The sequence below is a fragment of the Panthera leo genome, chromosome B3 (assembly GCF_018350215.1).
Source record: "Panthera leo isolate Ple1 chromosome B3, P.leo_Ple1_pat1.1, whole genome shotgun sequence".
Taxonomy (NCBI): domain Eukaryota; kingdom Metazoa; phylum Chordata; class Mammalia; order Carnivora; family Felidae; genus Panthera; species Panthera leo.
Window position 1 is genome coordinate 42,290,805 of NC_056684.1, and position 26,834 is coordinate 42,317,638.

General features: G+C 44.0%; 1 protein-coding gene and 1 long non-coding RNA gene across 3 annotated transcripts in view; one reads left to right on the forward strand and one right to left on the reverse strand.

The window, feature by feature from the left end:
• TLN2 (talin 2) overlaps positions 1 to 26,834 on the reverse strand; it is a 435,350-nt gene that overhangs the window by 262,020 nt on the left and 146,496 nt on the right. The window lies entirely within an intron of this gene.
• Positions 20,557 to 26,648, forward strand: LOC122221955. 2 transcript variants are annotated; one of them, XR_006203530.1, is made up of 4 exons: positions 20,557 to 20,635; positions 21,298 to 21,446; positions 25,689 to 25,819; positions 26,145 to 26,648. It is a non-coding gene; the product is annotated as an uncharacterized LOC122221955 (long non-coding RNA). The 2 variants fall into 2 exon arrangements; XR_006203529.1 differs by having other exon boundaries at positions 26,248 to 26,648.

Sequence of the window (26,834 nt, forward strand, 5' to 3'; positions counted from 1 at the left end):
CCACTTGCCAAGGATCTGTCTTGCTTTTTTCTGAAACCACGAGAACTTTTTCTATGTACAGCTCCATGTTTACAGTCCAGCTCCACTGTCAGAAGGTATCCGACTCCGAAGCGAAATGTCCAGTTCTGTTTTCATGGCCCCCTCCCTGCTGACTTCCCAGCTAGAGGCTGGGTGCTGGGGTCAAAAGAAACCCAACAAAGCACAAGCTCAAAGCATCAATGCCCAAGGTTTCCAGAGAGGAGAAATGATAAGCTACCTTGCTCTGTGCAGGGCAAAGAAAAAAGCTCCAGCAATCTCTTTGTATTCCTCTCAAACCAGAATTTCAGCAAACTAGGAAGTCAGGGATGTTACAAGCAAAAAAAAAAAAAAAAAAAGATTCTCCATAAATGTGTAAAAGGCTGGTTTCAACAACCCGAGTTTCTCCAATGCAGGACATTTTAGACACTTTAATGTGCAAATATTCATAGTGAATGAGTAGCTCCAACCTTATTTGTACACAGATTCCCTTACTCCCGTGGTCTAGGTCCTGGGACAAGGGCCTCACACAACAGTTTGGAAAATGTTATAATGAGACTTTTATGCAAATGTTTATTGAAGGCTTACTCTGCTCTACTACATTCACAATTGCATGACTAAGCACAATGCCCTGAAAAGATCAATTAATGGGGCAAAGAATGTTAATGCAAAGGACTGGGAAACTCGTGTTCGCTATGAGGGCCAGAGAAGTGCTACAATTATACACAGTGACCTCACTCAGACTATAGGTTTATCGCAACCAGAAAAATTTGACTGATGCCATGAATTCCTTCTTGTTATATAATTCACCGTTCCTCTTTTCAAAACTTTAAAGGCACAGAGAATCACACTAAATTAGTAACATGAGCAACTGGAATGCAGGCTTCATAGGAACAGGGACTCTACTAGGTTCAGGGCTATACCCTGGCCCTTTAATAGGATGGGTGCAAAGACGCCCCACCAATACAGGACTATATGAAGAAAAGAATAAGTAAGCGAGCTTATGTCAGTGTATCATTAACTCACTATTCACTGGCCAAAACATGCATTGTACATGTATTTTTCCTTATGACTTTTGGGTTAGAAGGAAATTTTTGTCTCTTGACTACCACATTCAGTATATTGTTATAGGCAATTATTTTCAATATGAGCCCAATTAACTAACATTCAAATGACTAGGACTTCCAATTAATCAGAGCTATGAAGAGAGTCTCCCTTGGGGGAAGGAAGAACAAACACATTCATCTTTTAGAAGTCTGCAACCACCCACCAAAAAGCTTTCATCGCCAATTTGCTGAAAAAACCAAGTGAGCATGGAATACAGACATCAAGAAATATCCTATGTTATTAATTTCAAGATTCTGAATGTAACGTTTAACATAACCCTGAGATGTTACACTACCTTCAAGGGAACAAATCAAAACTTCAATGTTTTTGCCAAACTCAATTCACTATGACAAAATTGTGCTATTTATTTATTTTGAGAAAGAGAGTGCAAGCGGGGGAGGAGCAGAGAGCCAGAGGGAGAGAGAGAATCCCGTGCAGGCTCTGCATTGTCAGCACTGTGGAGCCCAACATGGGCCTGGAACTCAAACTGCAAGATCGTGACCGGTGCCCAAGTCAAGAGTCGGACAATATAACTGACCGAGCCACCTAGGTGGCCCTGGGGAAGGCATTTTAGAAAAATTTCTAACAACTCTGTTTTTTCTTTAAGAAACAGAGAAGAAAAGAACAGGGAAATACTGCTCTAGTTCCCCCTTGGTCATTCCAAAAATTAAATTGATTAGACCCTTCCCTACTCCCATTTTTGCTACCAAGCGGTTCGTGGCCAGGATGTTCCTGTTGGCAGTTGCCAGTCTTGGCTGGAGTATGTTCCCATCTATTGCAGCAGTCCTGCCCGGTGGCCCCTGCATGCCAGCTCTTCCCCACCCCCAGAGTAAACCCCCAGAATCCAAGACTGCGAGAAGTATTTGAGTTGTGTCTTCAGCTCCCAGGCTAGAGGGACCGCCAGGGCCTGCTTCCTCCCTTCCCACCTCAACTGTCCTGGCAGTCAGCGCTCCTTCTCGAACCCTGCACCCTCTGAGCTGCTTCCACTGCGGTGGCCTTCGACCTCCAGTCTCCAGGCTTAAAATGGCCTCCCCACCCTCCTACTCATCCAGCTGCCCATCAAGTTCCACCTACTCTGGGGAGACTTCATCAACCACATCTCTCTCTGCACTTCCCATACTATGTTGCAATCATCTATTTTAGTGTATATATTCCCCACTAGACTGTGAGCTCTTAGAGGCAATAATTGTGGCTTCCCCCCTAGTCCTTGCCTCAGCTGGAGCACAGTTCCTAACACACACTAAGTACTGAAATATCTGAATTAACAAATGTATCTTGTATGATTAGTAACTCTAAGACACTGAAAAAAAATTAACTGTAAGACACTACAGTAAGGGGCTTCAAGAGGCTGGAGTACAGCAACGGAGTCAGGATGGGGTCAGGGGTATGAGCGTGTATATGCCTCTGCGCGCATGTGTGTATGTGTGTGGACATACCTGCACAGAAAAAAAAAGGGGGCTGCCTTGTTCTATGATCACCCTCCAACCCTGTACCTCAAAGTCAAGGTCCCAGTTAAAGCCCCCTTTTCCATTCTTAGTCCTAGGGATTGGCTGTTAACTTAGTTTTCTGCCACAGACCTTTCAGTAAACTTCTCTGCTGTTTGACCTGATGTCAATCAGGGAACTACACAGTTGAGCATTCATTCCTTCTTTCCCATCCCGAAAGCAAACAAAGGCTTTATGAGGTTTAGAGATCAGAGAATGGGACGAAAAGATACCCCTCTACAAGCTATCATCCCATCCCTAACCCCTAAAGCAAATCTGTTTTCTCCCTCACTCCACCTTGGATGCTGGGAGAAAGCACAAAGCAACACAGAAGACCAACAGTGGACCCAGATATACAAGAATAGGCAAATGTTAGCATCAACTATCTAAGCATTTCTTAGAAAGGTGGGGTGAAAAGCCCCCTTAGAAAGGTGGGGTGAAAAGAAGGTACAACCAATCCAGGGGAATATTCATTAGCACTAAAAAGAAATGAGTGATCAAGCCATGAAAAAGACTTGCAAGAATCTTAAACGCATATTACTAAGTGGAAAGCTAATGTGAAAAGACTTCATCCTATGTAATTCCAACCACTGGACACTCCAGAAAAGGTGGAACTATGGAAACAGCAAAAAGATCAGTGGTTGCTAGAGACTGGGGAGAGGGAGGGATGAGCAGGCAGAGCACAGATTTTGTAGGGCAGTGAAACTATGCCGTATGATACCGGAATAGTGGGTACATGTCATTATGCATTTGTCAGAGCTCACAGAACGTACAGCACATGTTCACTGTGCAACAGTGAACCCTAATGTGAAGTATGGATTTGGGTGATTATGATGGGCAGCACAGGTTCCTTGATTCTAACAAATGTACTGGTGAGGAACGCTGGTAGTTGGAGAGGCTGCATATGTGTGTGGAGAGTGGGGATATGGAAATTCCGCATCCTTTCTGCTCAATCTTGCGGTGAACTTAGTGCTCTAAAAAATAAAGTCCATGAAAAAAGAAATTAAAATTTAAAAAAAATTTTTAAAAACAAAGGAAAGTGAGATACTGGTTCTCCATATGCCCCCCTCCCCCCCCTTCTACCAGGCACCAAAGCCAGAGAAAACCCTACAGGGGTCCTCACCACTGGTGGCAAGAGCCCAGGGACAGATCTGGGGTTAGACAAGGGGGGGTTGGACCTTAATAACATTCTTAGTAACAGTGATAGAGAATCTGGCGTCCACCTATACATCACTTGTAGGTATCAGGAGTAGTGAGGTTGAACATGGTTGCCCATGCAGTGTTGGAACCTGCAAGAATAGGCCCCAAGAGGTGGTATCCTCCCTACTGTTATTCCCAGGGCCACCTCAACCTGTAATTTGAGGGCGATTACTCCCTATTAGCACCTTAAGAACTGCCTCTCTACTAGAACAACTCAACTAAAGGACTCAAAGGGAAAATGTGACTTCCTCCAGAGGTAAGCCATCTGGTTTTCCTCAACAGTGAAAACCCATCAACTCTAATAGAATATCCCAAGGTTACAGCCAGAAGGAGGAGTAGGCATCCTACTTAGGAGACAGGCTCAACTCCCATGAACAAGCAAAACGGCTCATTCCTCCAGCTCTCAAAGCCCGGATGTTTTGGGTGCTGTGAGCCAACATACAACATAAAAGCAACAGCAAGAATCAAGGTGCACTGTGAAATTTCATCAGCCTCCAGGCAACATAAAGGATCACGAATAAGAACATAGGGTCATTTGGAAGGACGGTTTAGCTAATCAAGAACAAATTAGCTACTCAGGTATACACAATGTGAAAATCAGGGACACTTATTTTTTTATAAATAAGAATCTATCATCACTTGGCTCTGATTAGTAGCTATTGTATCCCTCAAACTTCATCTTCCAAAAGCAATTTTGCTGCCCCAACCTCTCTTACTATGTGCACTTGGGTCTTCATAAATTGTCACCTGATGTATTTTTCAACTAAATCCCTCTTATCTTTTTTCATCTAGCCAATGATTCTTCATATACTCGTTACGGTACATTTCGTTCAAAACCAAAACACCCCCCCCACCCCCGGCTTCCCCAAGCAAATCGTTTTGTCATTTAAACTTCCTCCTCTTCTCAGAACATATCCAAAACTAATTCTCCTTAGCCATGTCTCCTTCTTGTCCCCGATCTGTCATTCCAAAGGGCCTTGCTTCCCCCTGGAGATGCCTCTACTCTTGCCGTACTCTCAATTTCCAGGGATCTCGTAGATTTCTCTGTGTAATTTGGCAATTCACTATATCATTTTCTAGTCAGTCTAATACAGGTTCTGTAGGATTCTAGGACTATGAAAGGTAAGGTATACTCCAGAGCTCAGTGCAGAGCCTGGTGCTGGGTCACCCAGGGCCAGAGGCATCTTGGTTCCTTTACACTCATGCTGAGTGAAGAAGGGCAGTGTGGGTCTCCTGGGCCTCACTTCATTCCCATTCAAAAAGCAGAGAGAAGAGCCTCCCTCATAAGCCAACCCAAGGACCACATGGGCCAAAGGCTGGGGTAAACATGCCTGCAATCAACTGACTTTCTTCTCCTTCCCGTGTGTGACCCCCTGGCTCTCTAACTGGCATAATATCTCTAAGAACAAGAATTAACACTCAAAGGGCACCTGGCTGTGTCAGTCCAAGAAGCATGTGACTCTTGACCTCAGAGTTTTAAGTTCAAGCCCCACATTGGGTACAGAGATTACTTAAAAATAAAATCTTTCAGGGGTGCCTGGGTGGCTCAGTTGGTTAGGCATTCGACTTAGGCTCAGGTCATGATATTGCAGTCTGTGAGTTCAAGCCCAGTGTCAGGTTCTGTGCTGACAGCTCAGAGCCTGGACCCTGCTTCGGATTCTGTGTCTTCCTCTCTCTCTGCCCCTCTGTAGCTGACACTCGGCCTCTCTCAAAAAAATAAACAGGGGCATATAGATGCCTCAGTTGCTTAAGTGTCTGACTTCGGCTCAGATCATGATCTTGTGGCCCATGAGCTACAGCTCCAACTCGGGCTTTGTGATGACAGCTCAGAGCCTGGAGCCTGCTTTGGATTCTCTCATATTCTCTCTCTCTCTCTCTCTGCACCTCCCCTGCGCTTGCTTGCTCGCTCTCTCTCAAAAATAAACATTAAAAAATTTTTTTAAATAAATAAATAAATAAATAAATGGAAAATGAGAATTCACACCTATCCTTTACCCTTCAGGGCATTTTTACCACTCGGAATTATCATATATGGTTTTAAAATATGTCTTCAAATTAAAGGCCGTTATTTTTGAGGGATAGAATTTCAGAACTTTTCTTTACCACTTCATGTACCATATAAATACTTAAAACTTCCTGCTAAAAAGTTCAATCACCCATGAAATAACGAGAACATTATAATGAATCCCTAAGTATCCAACACTCTGATTCCACAGCTACCAACTCCCAGCCGGGCACTCATCTCACCCAGACCCTTTCCTTCCTGTGTCAATCACCCCCTCACTGGACATTCTTTTGAAGCAAATACCAAATATCATACCATTTCAATTTAATGGTTTTATTAAACTAGTATTTTTAAGCAGAAAATGAATAAAGCTGTTGTCACCTGGAAAAAATGAAAATTAAAACTTATGCCCATCAAAGTTACGGCCACCTCGTTCCCTGTTGCACACAGATGACCTAATACAGATTCAGCAGGCCCGAGTTAGGATTCCTAGCAACGCGGGAGGTGACTGGGTGACTGTGGGCAGGACACCCAGCCCCTCTCTGCCCAAAGATCTCTGCTCCCAAGGAGGAAACCAGGATGTGAGGGCTCTGAGGCTCCCAAATCATCTGCTGGGGCACAACTAGGACTTTCTACTTGTATGTTTTGCTGTCACTCCTGGCACCGGCTTGGCTAACCAGAGTAACTTAGTCTTTACTTAATTCTTTGTGAAAAAGGATTAATACATATTCTAGTAGCAAAGTCTTCTCTAGAAACCAGTTTCTTCCATATTACCCTTACACTTAAAAAACAAAAAACAAAAAATCCTTCCATTCTTTTTCTTCCCCAATCTGTCAACATAAGAAGAAATACAAAGTAGAATCCTGCTGGAGTCTCTTGTCTCTGTTCTTACGGAATCAGTAAGAAACCTCATGCTCTGCCTCCACCCTTGGGCAAGATAACCTATAGAATTGACATGCTAAAAGTCACTGATGCAGGTGGCCAGAGGCCTCTGGGGATGGGATGACTCCCCCAAGGGTCCCATGATGTCCCCTATAAGGCAACCGAAATCCTTTAAAAATTCTTTTGGACCAACTTGTAATTCAAATGGAAAACTACTCAGGGCATTGTCCAAGTCATCTGCCTCACCATGGACTTTGATTCTCTGTATCTGTACTGCCCCTATCATAGCTAGTGGCCACACGCGGCTGGAGAGTGGTTGAAATGTACCTAATGCCTATTGCTGAATGCCATGAATGCCAACTCCATAGATTTTGAAGACTTAGCACAAGTACGTAAAATACTTCATTAATAAGCTTTATATATTTTGAAATGTTAACACTTCCAATGTACTGGATTAAATATTAAATTTAATTTCACCTTTTAAAAATGTGGCTATTCAAGAGTTTAAAATTTTAAGTCTCCTTTCTAGTACAGTGCTTCTCTAGTTTCTAAGTCCTTTTCATGACATCACAAATATGTTTCATGTTAACCCAGCATAACTAGGGTTATTTGAATACAACCCTAAAACTAAACTTAATTCACTTGGACTTATTTTTAATTATCTTGTATACTTCCCCTAACAGTTCCTGTGAATTCCCATGAAGATCTGAATATTTAAGTGTTCCAGTAAGACCATTACAGCTACCTTGAGCATAAAATACCACACAATCATCCTAGAGACCCCTTCAGACTGAGAATCAAAACATTTAAAAAGCAATTCCAAGTCCCTATTTTTTATCTCATAATCAGAATATGGTAACATTTCTCCTGGCTGTTATGACCTTGGGTATTAGATTTTCACTCTATGCAGCTGACAAAATATACAAACCCACATATCTACTCTAAGACGGGCTGGAGGGGTACTGGCATTCTCCACAAACCAGGAGGAAAGCCACTCACCTGCTTTCTATTGGTTTCCAGGGCATGCAATCATAAACATCTGATTGAACCGAAGATTGAACACTGATTTTTTTTTTTTTAAAGGAAAAGTCAAACATCATGCCTGACCTCTGACCTGACCTCCTGACCTGAAGGACAGTGGTCTCTAGGGTGTTTCCCACTATGTTTTCCTTGTGGTCAGCAGAGATCAGAGTAAGTTGGATCTCTCTTCTTTTTTCCATGACTCCATGGAAATAGATGAACTAAGTAAAACTTCCATTATCTAGCCCAGTGGTACCCAAAGGGTGGTCTGCCCACCACCAGTGTGTGGCTGGTCTGTAGTAAGTACAGAAATGAAGAGTAAACATTTGGAAACTTTTATAGCAATTTAACAATTTATGTTGGCTGAATGTAATAAAAAGTGCTTATATTTCATAGGTTTTTCCAAATATTTCATTTTTATTGAGTTTTACTGAAGTAGCCCAGCCCAAAACAACAATTATAAATTGAGTAACTAATCCTTCCTTTCAGAAACACTAAACCAACTCATCAGAATTCCCAATTTTCTAGTCACCTCATTCTACATGTGTAAGAGTAGGGGATAAGGTAACAAACACATGGGGAAAAGGGAGAAAAACTACCACTTAGGAGACATTCAGTAAAACAGAACAATTTCCATGACATAGTTAAGGATGGGGATTTGTAACACGGTCATATTTGTACATTTACCATTACGACGCCCTATTTCTTCTTTACACACACACACACACACACACGCATATATAATGCTATGGATTATAAATCACATTGTGCTATAATTCAGTGGTGATGGGTCCCGACTTCAGAAATAACATATACAAACTCAAGTTCATATGTGGAATGATTACACATCAACTAAGCACAAATGTCAAGTGTTCATTACCCACAGATGGAAATTCAAGTGTTTTTTAAAAGCCAAATTGAGGTTAAAAGCTAAACATTTCTAAGTAAGGAGCCAATCAGTAAGCACTGAGGAACAGAAAAATGGAGAGGCAGTCCCTGAAGAAGTCACTATGAGGCCCAGAAGACAGATGGCCCCCAAAGTATCAGGAGGCCAAGCAGCTCAAGTGTGAAATGACTCTCACGCCCGCAGTCACTTCAGTTATATTTGGTCTCAACACTGGCTTCTTAGCCCCAGCTACAGCCAACAGAGGGGATCCTGACAAGGCTGTGTCCCTCTCTCATCCCTCTCACCCGAGGCTGGAGGACCCAAGCAGGGAGTCAGGCAGCGGCTGGCGCTCACCAGTGGTTCCGGAATCTAGCCAGCTACTTCCTCAAAGCCTCAGGGTCCTCATGTGGACAGAGTGCTAACAACAAAGACCTCTCAGGGTGAAGGCAGAGTGGGTTTTGTGAGGAGACTTGCAAATTCCAGCAAGCTGGAGACGGAAGGGAAGAAGAAACCATAGCCCAGAAGAGGAGGGGGGATTCCTGGAGAAACGGGACGTTCCAGGAGGTGGACAGGGGAAGATGTTGCCAACCAAGAGCACTTCCGCCAGCCTGGACAATGGCAGCAACAGAGGAGGGAAGCTGGACAGTTGGCATCTCAGGGACCTGTATTTTCCAGGAGAGATGGGAGGAGCATACCCTATTGAAAAAAAAGGGGGGGGGGGTGCTGAGGAAGGGGCAGCATAAAGGGACTTAAAGGTGACAAATCTGCATACTTCCTGGAGGAACCAGAGCACGTGTGGCCCAGGGGCCCTGCTAAGGGCACCACATGGGAAGAGAGCTGAGCAGAGGCAGTGGTTATCATGTGTGTGATTACCAGTCTCAGATGGGTCCCCACATGTGGCCACGGAACCTTCGTTCTCCCCGGCTCAGGGCGAGAGCATCAGGGAGCTGGAGTCCCTCAGAAGAGGTCTAGCTAAAGGACCAAGTGACAGCAGGGAGACAGGAAGAGTGGGAAGACAAGGAGGAGTTGAGATAGGGAGGTTTCAGTGAGGTCAAAGATCAGGTGAAAGACAGGTCAACAGGGTGTCATCAGGGTGAGAAGATCAAAGGGCACAATTTCTAGACAAACCACACCTCATTCAGGGTGTGATAATGAAAATCGCAAGGTAAGGCCTCAACAGCCAGCCAAAGCTCAGTTTAGGAGCTGGGTGGTTAAAAGTTCACAGACAGGGGCACTCCACCTTGGGTATTTGGGGACATCTTTCCTCAGCTGTAGGATTCTTTTCCACGGCTGTGATTTTGCCCTCGAGGGGGTGGGCTAAACTCTTGGCTGTCCCAGAGAGTAAATCTGTCCAGCACCAAGGCATGGAACCCTGTGCCTCCCCGCGGCTGGGCTCAGCGTGGATGCCTTGGAGCCTCAAGCTTTCCGATGCTTCCAGAAGGACGCATCCAAGAAAGACATCCCAAGTGTAACTGGCCTGACACCCATCCCTAGGGAGGTCCTGTGAACCTGAGCCAAAGGGCTGGTGGGAGAAGAATGTCTGATGTACAGTGGAATCTCATAGAGAATAACTAACAGGTTTGAGGGAAAATGAAGAGCCTGGGGAGTGCACACAGCAGCTACCTGGTGAGGCCAGGGCTGGACGTGAGAGAGGCACATGGCTGAGGAACAGCCCCTGGGCAAAGATGGAGAAAGGTGCAGCAGGAGGAGGGGCAGGACACACGAGGAGGGCAAGCGCGGGGTGGCAGCGGGGAGTCGGGTGGCCCGCCAGGGCAGCAGAGGCAGAGGGCCGCGAAAGTAGCCTGGAATGAAGGCATTGGGAAGCAGCATGCCGGGCGCACTTCTGTCCCCAGTAGAATGCGCAGTCATCAGATACTCAATTTTCAGGTACTTCCAGACCTCTGGCTGGTACCACATAGACTTGGCATGAACAGTCCGGCATAGAGGGGATAAAACGGATTTTGGGGGTCAGAGGGCGCTGTCAGCAGCCCACCTTAGGGCACGCATGTGGGGCCGAGCTTCCAGGCAACAGAAGGCACCATTTCCTTTGAGAAAGAGGCTGTGCCTCAGGTCCAGCTAGAGAACCCAGAAGGAGGAACCTGACTTGTGTTCCTTCACAGTGCCAGGCAACAGGTACGGCATCTCCATACATCAATACATGAGACACAGAGAGAATGAAAGGCATTCTGGCACCTGTCCTGCCCTGGAACGTGGTGATTAAATGGAGAGTACAAAGTAGACTAAAAGACCGAACAGACTCATCAACCAGATGAAATATTTAGTATTAAATATTTTTAGGTTTCATGCTGGTTCATATGTTTTTAGGCATGATAATTACATTTAGGAAAAGAAATTCAACCTTTTAGAGTTGCACATTGAACTATATACACATGCACACACACGGATGAAATGCCATGTTGAGGATTTATCTCAAAATAAGCCAGCGAGGGGAAAACTCCTTCCTCTTTTGTTCTTGATGAAACAAAATGGATCGTGTATGAGCCATGGGAGCTGGGAGATGGGGGCTTGCACTGGTCTTCCTCCTTGTGCAGATGTTTGCAATTTCCTGTTAAAGAACAACATGGAGGCAGCATTGTTTTTAACTAATTGTGTTAGTATGATGACATTTCTGCAATGAACTCCGAACACTCAAAGTATGATGAGAATGCTTTCAAGGCAGTCCCTTTAACAGTTCCATAGGAATAGAGTATTTCAAGTTTTCCAAAGAAGCAAGACTGCCTGGCTTCAAGTACATGCAGTCATGCTTGACAAGGTCCGGGGACAACATCTGCCCCAGCAGTGTGTCACCGTGACATCAAAATTTGGCACCTTCCCCTCTGAAGCCGTGAGCTAAGTTTGCCTGATTCACAGGCATGATGGGCAAGAGACTCCTGTCAGGCTTTGTTGCCCAGTTGAGAAATCAAGCAATGGAAAGGTGCCAACTATAGGGCCCATCTCTCAAGCACTATCACTGTGACTGGTATCCCCATGTTGAAACCACCAGCAATATGGCAATAATCCAGGGGGGAAACTAGGTAATTCCTGCCCTAAAAGTTAATAGCACATAATGTTTATCTCACTTCTGTGAGACCCACATCATGACCACATTGAAGACAGCTGGATTGGAAGGTCAATCTCAGGAATTAACAGTCAACAGACCCAACCACCACCACGACCACCGCTCCCCACACACACACACCCCCTTCTATCACCAAACTCAGGGCATCTTATGTACTACCACTCTGGAGAACATGGTCTTAAACCAGTGGTTTTCAGCCCTGAGTGATTTTGCCCTGGGGAAATGCTAGCATCATTTGGAAAAATTTTGGTTGTCACAAGCAGGGAGGGATGCTACTGGCATCTGATGGTTAGAGACCAAGGACACTGTTGAACACGCTCCAACGTACTAAAGAGCCCCATATAAAGAATTATCTGGCCTAAAAACAATGTCAGGAAGTTAAAGTTGACAAGAGCTGACTTAGGCAAGTAGAATTAAGTGTTAAAAGAATATTCAAACTTTTTCAGAGAGGGAGGGGAGGGGACAAAGAAAAAGACACAAAGAGACAAGGAGAGAAAAAGAATTGACACGGTCTTTTAGAAGTCCTTTAAATATTTCTACCAATATTCTTTAACCAGATGTGATATCTGATACCCTATTCTCCAGTTTAACTCTCTTTTGTCTGCTAACACAAGGGGCCAAACACTTGAGAGACTACAACTGCCAAGACCAATATTTGCTTTTTTCCAACGGCCATGTTTACCCAAGATTATTCTGCTCTTGGTGAACTAGAAACCAACTGGCTGTTGACACACTTGGAAAAGAGCCAAGGAACAGTCTGGCACCCTTCCCCAGGAGAGGCAAAGGGGGAGTGTGGTCCAAGAAGACCAATCTGTAAAAACCACCTAACCACTTTGAAATCACTTTGGAAACAACTTCCCATCGACAGGGCAATCCTGTTAACATTTTCACTAGCACTGGAGTCTTGAGAAGAGGAAAGAGAATGGGGAGACCACAGGAAGAAGGAAGACTGGGAAGACGGAAGAAAGAGAACAAGTATCACCAAAGAACTTAACAGTACTTAGGGCACCCAGGTGGCTCAGTCACTTATGCTGACGGCTCAGAGCCCGGAGCCTGCTTCGGATTCTGTGTCTCCCTCTCTCTCTGCCCCTCCCCAGTTCACACTCTGTCTCTCTCAAAAAATATACAAACAAGGGCACCTAGATGGCTCGGTTAAGCGTCCGACTTTGGCTTCTGTTGCCTGGAAGCTGGTCATCATCTTGTGGTTCGTGGGTTCAAGCCCCGTGTCAGGCTCTGTGCTGACAGCTCAGAGCCTGGAGCCTGCTTCTGATTCTGTGTCTCCTTCTCTCTCTGCCCCTCCCCCACTGCCCCTCTGTCTCTCCTTCAAAAATAAAAATTAAAAAAAAAAAAAAAAAGAATTTAACAGTACTTTGACCTGAAGAAAGCAGAAAGGAAAACCAATTCACACGTTATTATTATTCTATCAACTGTAGCTTTAAAGCTAAGAGGGAGTATCTTTAGCTTGATTGTTAACTCTGAAATATAAGCCATGACTGACCTCCACAATGACCAGTAATAGCTTCTCATTTGAATTCTACTGTTTGTATTTACATAAGTGGTATGTTTATATAAGGAATTCTGGTATCAGAAATTCAGCTGCACTTAACGCTCACAATTACCAGACTTCTCACATGCCAAGAGCCATTTCACAGCCCTTTCCCTTTACCACAAAAATTCAGCTGCAGCTATAAAAACCATCACCAAGTTCACCTGCTTACATAAGACCCAAGGATTTCTGACTGGAGACTCTACCAACCTCACATAGTAACTCCAGATGCTACCCATTCAAGAGAGTCTGGGCACCACAGTGTGTCTGAGCTGGCAATCCTAATATGTTCTCGCAATCCTGGTTTCCAAATGCCTGGGCTAATGTTTCTGCCTCTGGAGGAAACTTTCTCATCTCCTGGCTTCTTCTCGAAAGGAGCTGAGACAATAGACCCGTAGAAAGGTCAGGCCAGAGATCCCAGCCCCAAGTGTCCATGACACTGAGGTACAGAGGGCAGTGTTACAGCAGACCCTGTGGTCCCCCCCAACAGGACACAGACCCAACCTCTAGCCTATAGGGGTTGAACAGCAGCCCCCAAAAAAGATACGGTCATGTCTTAATCCCTGAAACCTGTGAACGTGACCAGACTTGGGAAAGGTTGTAGATTTACATTCTGATATTGAAGATACCTAAAAGAGATCATCCTGGATTACCCGAGAAGATCTTAAATCCAAAGAGAAGTGCCCTACTAAGAGCCAGAAGACAAGGAGAAGGTACGTCCATATGAAGACAGGTTTATGTTTGGAGTGAGGTGGCCACAAGAAGTTGGCAGAGGTCAGGAATGATTCTCCACTAGAGCCTTTGGAGAGAGCATGGCTCTGACAATGCCCCGGTTTTGCACTTCTGATCTCTGGAGCAATGGGAAATTAAGCTTCTGCTGTTGTGAATAAAACGTTGCAAAATACGCCACCCCAAATTATGCTGCTCTGGTACACTCGAGCTATAGGCAAGTGCAAAACAGTAAATTCAAGGAGAGGTTTTCTGTCACCTTCCCTTATCTACCAAAAAAAAAAAAAAATCCTAAAGAAATTCAATTGTGTAAATCCCCTCCCCAGGAGTTTTATCAACCAGGGAAGACGGACTCATCCAGAAGAGGAGACCAGAAGTCAACCCCACAACCAAACTGTAACACAGGATACCATGTATCCTTCAGAGGGCCCATTCATCTTCCCTAAAAATCATTTAGTCTTTCCTAAGAGGCCTACATCCCCCCTCCGTTTTCCCTATTAATATGCTTAAGCCTGAATTCTAAGCTACCTCTTAGGGGTTACTCATTTTTACCCCACGTGTAACTCCCATGTATACACAAGGTATACAGGTTAAAACTTCTGTTTTTCTCTTTTTCATCTTTTATTATAGGCAGTATCAGGTAACAACTCACAAGGGTAAAGGAAAAAGTACCCCCCACACACATAAGCTACCCAGATTGTGGTAACTTGTGAAGGCAACTGTCCCACCCCAGTATCTCAAAATGGCCAGGTCAAAGACACCCCTCCAGGGGCTCCTTCCCACATCCCTGAATTGCTGAGGAAGAGAGCTGGGGACAGGTGTTCAGCCTTTAAGGCCAAGGATCTTTTCCAGAGAACTAGCTCTGGGGCAGGGTGTAGAGAGTGTTGTCTGTCCTAGGGCGGAACATCACCCAAAGCAACATCTCTTCCCCAAGGGTCTCTCAGAACAACCCCAACACCCTGTGGGCTCTCTGTCGTCAACCACTTTTGTTACGTGTACTGAGGGTTTCCCATAGGCCACACATTCTATACTTTCAAAAACATTAAGAAGTAACTGCTTGGTTGGAGTTTTTATTTCATCATTCTCTGCCTTTTCTTTAAATTGCCACCTCTTAGACGGATGGGCCTAAAAACACTTGCTTAGGGCAGCACCTAAGAGGAGGCATGCCCTGATTGGTATGGCTCCTGAGGAAACTGAGGCATAACTGTGGCTTGGGTAGTTTGCCCCAGGTTACGTGGCCAGTCAGTGGAAAAGCCAGTACCACAACCAAGAGCCACCTTCGAGGCCTGTGTCTTCAACCCTGTGCCCACATACTACTCTGCTTCCCTACAGGCCATCAGGTCTGCTCTTCCCCTCCAACACACCGCCTACCACCACCCAGCCCTACCAGGCCTGCCCTGCTTCAGCCCCGCTATAGCAAAAGCCCTGTACGTCACCCCAGCCTCAGTCACTGCCCGGCCCCCTTTCCCTTGGCCCCTATACCTTAAGGAGTTAGACGCTAACTAGGTGTATAAAAGTGCCCCTGCCGTCGCTCGAAGACCTCAATTCAACAGACAACAGTGACATTTGAGCAGTTACATCTAAGAACCATAGGGGACAAAAGAAGAGGGAGTTCCAGAGGTCTTAAACCAAACATGTCATCTGCAGCTACAAACCAACTCAGACTCTTCTCAGACTTGATGATCCCCTATAAAGGCCAGCAGCATTCAAGCAAGGTCTTGCCACCCTTTGTCAGAAAAACTATCACCCCAGGGGAGGTATTATCTGCTAACCACTCTGACTCCTACCTCTTTCTTCTCCATCCAAATCCTCCCCCTCCCCACCCACAGTCCCACTGAATCTCTGGGACACAAAGGTTTACCACCTTGTCTGCAGGTGCTACCTTTAAGGGGCTTCTTTTGAATAACGTGTCTTAAACATCTTTAAAATGCCAAGTCTCTTGAACCAATAATCAGTAGCAGAGACCGGTCTTCACAGAATACTCTTAGATGCAAAAATGCTTTCATAGATCAAGATGCTAAATATTCATTCTTTATGCTAGGAGGAACTTGGAAACAACTTAATGATCCAAAAAAAGTGATAAGTTAATGGTGTTTTATTTTCTCGACTGGTTATTATGGCCAGAAAAATGCTGCTTAAGAGAACTTGAGAAACTTCCTACTCCATAATGAGTAGAGCAAACAAAAACTTCTAGCATGATCACAATTACATCAACCCAAGGAATAAACAAACCAACCAATCCCATCAGGGAAAACAGGACAGGAAGTTAGTCAAAATACATTCTTGAGTGGTGGGGCTAAGGGCTTTTCTTTCTCTTTTACGTTTTACCTTTTTCATGTTTTTTTTTTTAATAATGAATATGCATCACAGAGTTGAGAATAAATGAACTTCACATTAAAAATACTACTTCCATGGCTGCTGAGTTTTCCAGAGTGATTAACATAAGGCCCTTCACAAACATGCACTTACTTCCTTCAGCTTCCATAGGTACTTCCCCATCACCCATGCACTCGCCCTTCCGGCCACACTTAATTCCTTCCGGTTCCCAGCAACTGCCTTCCACCCTCCACTCCAGCCCCCTCAATGCTTCTACATGCTCTGGGGCATGCTCCCCTTCTACGTGCCGTCTTGGAACCCCTCCTGGATTTCGCACCTTACAGGTTTTCTTACAAATTCTACTTCTGGGTGGTTTTCCCTGAGCACGTTAATTTTGTCATGGCGTGTAAGATAATGCATGCCTCCCGTTGATACATCTCTGTTCTCAGAGATGCTCCTAGATCTCCCTTTGTTGCCTGTGCACATAGCCCTAAGGAGTAGAGGTGCATATGGGATCCGCTAACGTGTGCGTGTGTACTTGTTAGACGGTGACAGCAATTCCAGAGCGGCTGTCACTGAGTGCTGAAACCCCACAGGTCTGCGTGCTGCGTAATGTCCCAGTTCACACTCAGGGCATGAACTTTCCCCTGACTGGCCTGGGCGAACAAAGTTCACAGACAATTGGAGAAGCATTAACAACATTCATTTGGTATACCAAAGATTTCATTAGTTTAGAATGGAAAGTTACCTAATTTAGAGAATCCTAGGCAACATTTGAAAACATAAGAGCACTTACATAATAAATTGCGCTAGGTGACAGATGATGTGCCTAAAAGAGCTTTTTGAAATACGATCTGTGACACAAAGTTGACATTATTGCCCAATAGAGAGTTTTTAGGGGATCTATGCTAATGGATATTTAAGAGCAACAATTAACATACCACTTCTTAATTAAGTGCTTCTGATGGATGGCTTGGGGGGTGGGGCACTGTCTGGCAGCAGTTGGACCCTTAAATTCCTTACAGTGCCACGTGTTAATCTGAATGAACTTGAACTTATTTCGATTACCCTGGTTTTCCCAGGTAGCCCATTTCAATGTTCCATTTGTGTGGGTCTAGGGTTATCTCACATAATGAATCAGTCCACACTAAAACCGCCTCGTAGCTCAAATCTGCAAGCAGTGGAACGTCTGCTATGTGCCGCGGTATTGGCCAGCTTTCAAAGAACAGCAACCTGTATTTCCTACCCACAAGAAGTTTACAACCCAATGCAGAGGACAGGCCAACTCGCTTTTGGTCCCCAGCAGAGCATTGCCAAGTCCTGGGCTTTGCAGTCAGATAGCCCTGCTGTTTTCTGCCTGGGGAGTCGTGCATTACTTCATATATTTAAGCCTCATTTTCATTTGTAAAATGAGAATGATGACCACAGCCACCTCTTCAGGTCCTTGTGAGGGAAGGGGAGGCGACACACATAAACTCCCAGGTGTAAGTGTTCACTGTGTACCTGGTATGGCTGCTGTTGCTAACGTTGTGAAGACGTAACTAAGAGCACGGTAAACGTTTTACGTGGTAAATGCTTACAGGGTAAAGTGTTTGCAGAACTTCCTTATCCCTGTCTATAACCTTGGTAGTTTCTAGATTGACATGAGCATGACCACCACCCGCGGGAAAAGGGCAACTCAGCCCTTCCCAGGGAAGATTCTGAGGGTCCCTCCTGTTACCTGTGAGACCAGCCTCTCAACCCCACGTGGAAACCAGAAACCTGGGCCGAGCCCTTCCAGTATACGCCTCTCACCGTGTTTACAGAGATTCACCTTATACACGGAAAACCCCAGACAAGGCTCCTGAAGGACCAAGTCTGTCCTCATACAAGTCTTGCCTCATACAAGACCATACGGTCTTGCCTCATACAAGACCTATGGCTACAGTTTCTGAGCCTCTTAGTCTCCATTCCTCGTCTGTAAAATAGGACGCATGCTGTTTCTAGCCCCAGCCTTGGACAATGTTGGGACACGTGCACTCATTTTAAAAGTGAAACCACCACGACTGAGGAGACACACGCTCTATGTTCTGTTTTTAATTAGAAGCCCCTCAGGGACTCACTGACTGGCTCACCAAGTAGGAATTACCCGGGTGGCACTAAGCTAGGCACTGGTAAATGGAGACACGCGTAAGGGCAGGGCTCCGCTGTAGAACGAGTCGCCCCATGATGCACGAGGGGAGACCGACAAACAAATGAATGCAATAAAATGGGATGCACAAGGGGGTGTCCACCCAAAGTGTTCCACCAGGGGGACAGTGGTCAGGACACTGGTGGGGCACCCTGAAGGAACCACGGAAGGCTTCCCACAGGAGGCCAGGTGGAACGGACTCTGCATGGACAAGAAGCGTGGCTAACGCACGAGAGGAACCATGCTAACCAGGCATCACGTCCGAGAAGGGGCACGAGGGTATCGTCAGGGTGGCACACAGGGGCAGGGACCACCACCTGCGTCAAGTGCAGGTCACCGTCTGCTGTGACCATAACGAACCCCAAAGGCAAAAAGGAGAACGATAACCTAGAACCAGAGTCAGGCCACCATCCCAGCTGGGCCTTGCAGGAGAATTACTCTGCTCCCAGCATGAAGTTAACCATTAACCAGGTCAGGCCACAAGACACACGGGTAAGAGCAAACCCAAACGGTTTAGAGGAAAACAGTTTAAGACGCTAAGCAGACAAGCCTGTAATGGCCACATAGTTACCTGACACAGAGCCTATACTGGCTCTAGATAAAAATGAAATTAAAACACATAATCAGTTTCAGAGAAGAAAACTTCTAACCATCCAGGTGTACCTACCAGGCGCCACATATCAAGAGTTTGAGGAGGAGTAAGACACCGTCCTTAGCCTCTAGGAGGCTGTAAATTAAAAAGGAAAAGCAGTAAAGCCTTCGTCTAAAGGTGGTGAGAGGTATAAAAGGAAACCCAGGCTGCTCTGGGGCACCTAACAGCCTGGGGTTCAGGACAGGAGGCACACGTCAGGGGAGCTTTGTCAAGGCAAAGAGTGTTTCGTTCTGAAGATTGAGAAGCAACAGAAAAGGCAGAAGGGCCACCAGGGAGAACAAGGAGCACAGAGTTCCTGAAGGAACTGGAACCTCACACTTGAGGGAAGTCTCAAGAGGTTCACAAAGGCTGAGCCCAGGGGGTCAGGACGATTCCCGAAGATGGGTCAAGAGTGATGGTCTGAAGGCTGAGGACAGCAGCAGACCTCTAGACACAGTGACACAAAATGGTACCTGCTTTTGCAAGAAAAGACTTTTTATCCCAACATTTTCCTCTACCCCGTATCAAGTACCTGGCTCATTAGTGCCTGGAAATGTTGGCAATTGTTCCTGGAATGTCAGAGCCCAGTATGTACTTTTTGTTCAGCAATGCGGGAGAAGAGTGGAGAATTTAGCCACAGGACTCCCTAAAGGACTTTAACATAAGGCGAACTCACCTGTAAAATGGTCCCATGGCAGAGACCCTAATGAGGGCATCCTAATTATTCCACAGGAGGCTCTGGGCACCTCTGGTGAAAGCATTAACTATTAAGGAGAGCATTGAGGAAATGTGGACACACCCGCTGAGGAGGGGCCTCCGTGGGGTGTGTTAAATTCCTTTGAAAACAGGGCCCCTGCTATAATTTGTGTAATCAGACCAGAGATTGGACTGCTGAACTGCTTCCCATTTATTACAATATCGCACTCCTGCCCAGGAAACCCCACCCAAGCTTTTGTTTGGAATTCTTTTCCTTGATTAGGTGTAAGCCCTATTATTCCCGCCACTCAAAAATAACACATGGGGCTGATGCAGCGTGGGGCGCAGTAAGAAATGGTTCTGGGAATCAGGCTGGCGAGCTCTTCTCTGCTCTCATTTTTGAATGAAGATTTCTTTTTCACTTCTGGCTCTGTAGAAGAGGGGAAAGCAGGGACATTTTGTACAAAATGGAAAAGCAAATACTATTTACTCTCTGGAAAGAACCCCCGCGGCGGGGAGCAGGAGGGGGAGGAGGGCAGGACACTCCCTGGGTTGTACACACAGCAGCTCCGGGTCCTCCAGGCCCTGAGGTCTGGGCTGCAGCTCCGCCCACTCAGCAGGAAAGGGTGAAGGAGGCCTCCAAGTCTTGGAATCTTTGAAAAGGCTGCTCCTGGGGAAGTTTCTCCTCACTCTCACTGGGGCTCCCTCCCCTCCAGGCAGGAATGGCCAGGCTGTGATGCTCTCTGGCTTTTGTGATGCAATCTACCTGGGATCCAACCCCAAAGAAGGCCGAGGAGTAGGGCAGGGGTCATTGTCCCAACAGCTGGGAGACAGAATCCAGAGTGGTTCATTCATACAAAGAGAGACAGGTTGGTTACTAGGAAAACTTCATTTCCAAGCAGTGACATTAGAAATGGGAAAAAGGATCCACCACTTATTTATAGCAAGTGCCTGAGCAATGGAGAAGTCTGTGCAGCCTTAAGGGGCAGCCTTGGGTACCATGGGACCTGCCTCTCCTCTCCCTCCACCAAAGTTGTCAGGGCAGGGCTAGAGCCCTGACCCTGATAGAACCAACTCCCTTGTCAGGCCAGGGACCTCATGCTCTTGTGGCCTCAATTCAAAGGAGCTAATTTTGGCCACTAAGATCCTCCCCAGTAACTCTGAGCCACTCTATTTGGGGGAATTCTAGCTGAGAGGTCGGAAAATTAGGAGGTCAGAAAAACCAGGGCTGGGTAGCCATAGGGGGATACAGCCAAGTTACCAACAATCATGACCTTGCCAATTCATTTGGGTACCAAGGGGCTAAAGGATACCCCAAGAGGGGTGCCTGGGTGGCTCAATCGGTGGAGTATCCAACTTCAGCTCAGGTCATGATCTCGCGGTTCGTGGGTTTGTGTCTGTCATCGGACTCTCTGGTGTCAGCACAGAGCCTGCTTCAGATCCTCTGTCCTCCTCTCTCACTGCCCCTCCCCTGCTTGTGCTCTCTCAAAAGTAAACCTTTTTTTTAAAAAATCTCTATGAAAAAAATAAGGGATACCCCAGGAGCAGAACCAGGAACGCGAGAGCCCAGGAGAGCACCAGGAGGGTCTCCGTCCAATTCCCGTGAGTCCAAGGGCTCTTCAATTTTCCATCCTGGGAGATCTTCAAGACACGCAGGAACCCTCCCTGTTTACCAAACTGGTGAGTGGGTTTCTATCACAACCCAACATCCTTGTCTAATATAAGCACTCAACCTATGTCTGGGGCTGTGACAATAGTACTATCTCAGAGCTGGTAAAGCAGATTATCTTCCTTACCAGGTAATAGGAAAATATGGCAGCCTGGCTGCTCATGATATAATATCCACAGGCTGGCCAAAGAATCAACAGCAAACCTCCCTTTGGACCAGATTGGCCAGAGAGAGCCCCTTAGAGGAGAAGAGACTGCTATTTGCCCATGAGGTGTAGGAAGGGTCTAGGTCAACAGTGAGGACAACATTAATAATTCCTCTGTGAAGCCAGGCTTCATTACCACAACTCCTCTGGGCTTGGTCCACATCTGCTGGCCTCAGTTACTTACACTGAGCCCACGCACAACTGGGAGAGGCTCTGTTGGCAAGAGAGCCTGCCTCGATTCTTGGTGATCCTAGGCAAATGCAGCAATCCCCAGAGGAGGCTACTTAGAGCTCTCTTAACTCGCCTGAACTCTGTAAGGCAAGAGCCAAGTCAGGCTGCGGGAAAAGTCCTGCCTCTGAGCTTCCCCTGGCTCATGAGGAGGGGGACAGCCATCCACATCAGTCTGCATGGAATCAGCAAGTACATCCTGAACCTGTGTGATAGGTGTTCAGGGTTGGGGGTGGGGCCAGAGTGGAGGAGATGGAAAACAAAAATACAACACAAGCAAGTCCCTAAGAAGCTTACCGTTATCAGAGGAATTAGGACAGGCACACAACCGGCCCCATTACATGCCTCAACACCCTAACCACTAGAAAGTCTATGTAAAAAGAAATCATTTCTAAATTGTGTATGCAAGGAAATTTTCCTTGAGAAATGCAGTTGGAACATAAAATGCCGATTGTTACATAGGCAAGATCAGTTTTAGGACACAAACATGATTTTAACTACTAAAATGAATTACAATGATGGCTTTGAATTTTTTTTTTTAAAAGCAGTAAAGTGTTGTCTTCTAATGTTATTTTCCTCAGCAGCCTGATAAGCAATGTCCATTCATGAAAGCAGAGGTGCTCTGGTTGAAATCGGGGGGTGGGGGGGGCGGGGAATGGGAGTCCCAGGGTCTCACAGGAGCTTGGGAAGAATACACAGAGCTCCAGCGATCACAGCTGGAAAACCCTTCCTTTAAATGTATTCAGGACTTAGGGCTTTCAGGCACACATGGTGATTAAAAATTCACCTAATGAAGGTGTGTTTACAGGTAGAATCTACTAACAAGAAAGGGCTTGAGCTTACATTAGGAGCCTGTGGCTTTAACTCCGCCAGCCCACCTCTGGCAACACAGATATGGACCGCCCCTGCCCCGCCCCTCCAACCACAAGAAAGTGCCAGAACATCTCAAGTCTTGAATGCTATTCTCCTCTTTTACATCTGGTTCTTTACATCTCTCAATGCCCTGCCCCCTGCAGTCCCAAAAGCCCCTTTGCATCTGACTGCTAGGTAAGGGTTTTCTGAATGTCAACCCTACCAGTGTATTATCAGCACACATCTCTAGAACTCGACTCCATGTGCTTAAGGAAAACATGACTTCCAGGGCCCAAGACTCCACCCTAGCCTGGGTTACTGCCACTGGCTAGACTGCAGTATTCCACCCACAGTCTCCTTCAGAAAAATCGGGCAAACAGGTTCATTTAAATCAGTCTAGCCCGAAGGGTGCTCCTAAGATTCTTGGAGAGGTTCTGTGGTCTAGGAAGTCCTCTGATGTCTCAACATGCTCCTATACATCAGTGACTTCTTTAAGGAAAAACCGAATAGAACCACCTTAATGAAACATGAACTCTTTTCTGTGTGTGTGACATATCCCACATCACTGCCAAGTCCTTTGGGAGGCAACCAGTGACATAAACATCCCCCCACCCCGTGATGATACTTAATTTGATCCTTTCTTATACATAGCAAATAGTTTCTTACATGGAAAAGAAAATCAGAAATATATGGAAATGAGCAAATAAATGAATTTTAAGTCCCATTAAAATTCGGCTGGTGACAAGGATGCGTGTGATTACTGTTTAACATTTTACTTCATCCTCTAACCAGAGAAATAAAACATTAGGAAAAGGCAGCCAATTGTCCTCCTCTCCCCCGCAACAAATGAAATGTCTATTTGCCTAAAATGTAAGTGGATTAGAGATGATTAGAAAGAGGAGCTTCTTAAAAAATGTCTGAAAAAAAAAAAAAAATTCCAGGGGTGCCTGGCAGGCTCAGTCATAAGAGCATGTGACTCTTGATCTTGGGGTTTTGAGTTCAAGACCCACATTAGGTATAGAGATCACGTAAAAATAAAATCTTAAAAAAAATTCCACTTTTGTCAAGAAGAAATAATAAGTAGAGAGTAGAGAAAAAAAAGTAAGTACCTACAAATAAAACTATCCATAAATATGCTAAATCAGTCTTGTTTTAAGTTTTACTGAAGAACACATAAGACAACACAAATAACAGAAACACCATTTCTCAGATGAGAAGACCCAATATTGTAAGATGGTAATTCTCCTTCCATCAGCTCATAAGGTCAACACAATGCAACCCGCATTGCAACAGGATGTGCTGTAGAATTTATAAAGCAGATTCTAAAGTTGAGCTGGAATAGAGAAAGCTTCAGCATGACTACAAATGCTTTTTCAAAAAAAGTACAATGAAGAGAAACCTATCCTACCTAACAAGGCTAAATATACTGTAAAAGTACAGTAACTAAAATGGCATGGTGTCAGCAATAGATCATTTGACAGGATAGAGAGCATAGTAACCAAATATATAGGTATTTAGGATACAATGAATTTGTCATTTACAAAGAAGTACTGAAGAGCACACTATTAGATTGTATTTTAAACCAGCACTGAAAGAGCCAACTATTAGATACATTGTAATAGGAAAAGTCAATACCCACAAAAGTAAATATCCACAAAAACAAAAACTAAGTTATAGATTTACCACTAGGAAACACACAAAATGCCAGGTAGATAAGAGATTTTATATTATATATAATATATAAATATGTAATATATATACTATATAAATATATACTATATATACTATATAAATATATACTATATATACTATATAAATATATACTATATATACTATATAAATATATAATTATATACTATATATAATATATAAATATATACTATATATAATATATAAATATATACTATATATAATATATAAATATATAATATATAATATATAATAATAATAAATATAACAATAAAATAAATAATAATTATTAATAATTTATTAATTATATATATTATATATAATATAAAATATATATAATTATATATAATATAATATATAATTATATTATTAATAATAATAATATAAAAATAAATAATAATAAATAATAATAAATAAAATAAAATAATAAAAATAAAAAATAAAAAAATAAAGATATAAAATATATATAATAAAAATATACATATTTTATATATATACATAAAATATATGTATATATATTATATATATATAAAGAATAGAGGGGAAAAAAGAAAAAGCAACCTATTCAACTAGAAAATATGAAGAATAGAGTTTGTATTTACAAAGCCAAGAAGACAAAAGTTCACAGATGTAGCAACACAGTAGTTAAACCTCCTCCACTATAAAAACACAAAGACAGGGAACAAAAAGACACTATTACAAAGGATTTTTTGAGTTAGGAAATCAATTAACTTAGTCAATTACTTTTTTACTCTAAAGCTTTCTATTATTTAAATTTGCCTTAACAAGTTATTTCAAATATTGTTAATGACATCTTTTTTATACAACTTTACCCCAATAAAGGTTAACTTAAAGGAATACTTTCACTAAGTTCTTTCATAAATATTCACATTAAAAATAAAGTTTGCTTGCTATTTTTCAGGAATAAAAGTGAAAGGAATGTGGATAATTATCTGAAATATTTTACTTGAAACCTTCTCTTTGGTGCCCTCCCATAGATGTTCTGAAAGAGAAACTATGCAGTTCAAAGGGGTGTGCCCCTAGGTTTTTGATGATTATCTGAATGCCTGCAATTGTCAACAAAAAATATTATCCTAAGGGTAAACTAAGAATCTCACAAAGAAGAGACCTCATAATTCCTAATCTATGGGAAAGGTGTTCTCCCTCTCCCTCTTCCTCTCTCTCTCTCCCTCTGTGTGTGTGTGTGTGTGTGTGTGTGTGTGTGTGTGTGTGTGTGGTTAAATGGGACAGCATTTTAAATTCCATCACTTTTTCACAGCTAAGGCTTCTTCAGAGTTTAAAAAAAATCCCCATCTCTGCCAAACCCTGAAGTTGCCTCAACACTTTCAAGAAGACCCATTGTGGTCTTGCTGGAGTGTGGAATTCAGGATCGAGATGCAAAATTATCATGTAAGTGACACTCCCTTACCGGAAAACAGAATCCCTATGGACCTTAATCTTCTAAGCCTGTCTCACTCTTAGGTTAAGAAATTGACATTCAGGCATAATCCACACCTTTTCCATTCTTTCCAGAAAACAGTCTTTCCTGGCCTTAGTACAGTCCTACTGCTCATTTCACCTTTTTCTGAGTAATTAACGGATAACCCTAAAGCTGTACCTTTTCTCTTGGTCCAGCATCCTGGAAACAGAATACGCCTCGTATTTCAAAGGTCTGCAATTTTCCTGAGTTTTTCCATCAGTCAGAGCTACTAATGTTTTACTAATTCTTTTCTAGGAGCATTTTTACTCTCTCTCTCTCTAACCCATCCTAAGTGAAAACTATGGCTTTCCAATATAAGTAGGGTTTGAAAATGCAATCAAAAATCTATTATCAACAGCTGGCACAGAAGATCTCACTTCCTCACCCTACATCAAGGGAATCTCACCTACAGGACTTGTGGTCACTCCAACGGGTCCCTGTGTGCAGGACACACAAATGATGAACAGCCATCCCTCACATGTCCTCTCTTCTCCAGCCATGGTGAGGGCAAGGCTTCCAGATTCACTTTATCACGAATGTGTTCCTCAATTGTCATCATTCCAGGAACATCTGTTGTAGCAATTTATATTAAGCATCTTGACTGATTCTGGATAATGTTTACCCGTTTGCATCCATTTACTAACTACTTTTCTATCAGGAAATTGAATTCTTTGAAATCCTCAGGCAAGCCACGTGAGAAAAAAATAAAATTGCATGACAGAATCTATGTGGTTTCTATCACTTAGGTGACTGGAAAAATCAAAATTACATTCAAAGGTCTTTATCACAAGCTAATAATCACCTAGCACCAGAATTAAACAATAGCTATTAAACAGAAGCATCATTTATATGGTTTTTCCTGGAAACTCAAGTATATTGTCAATAACGAGGCAGCACTTTTGCCCCTCAATTATATGAAGTCACCAAAGCATAATACAAAGGGCA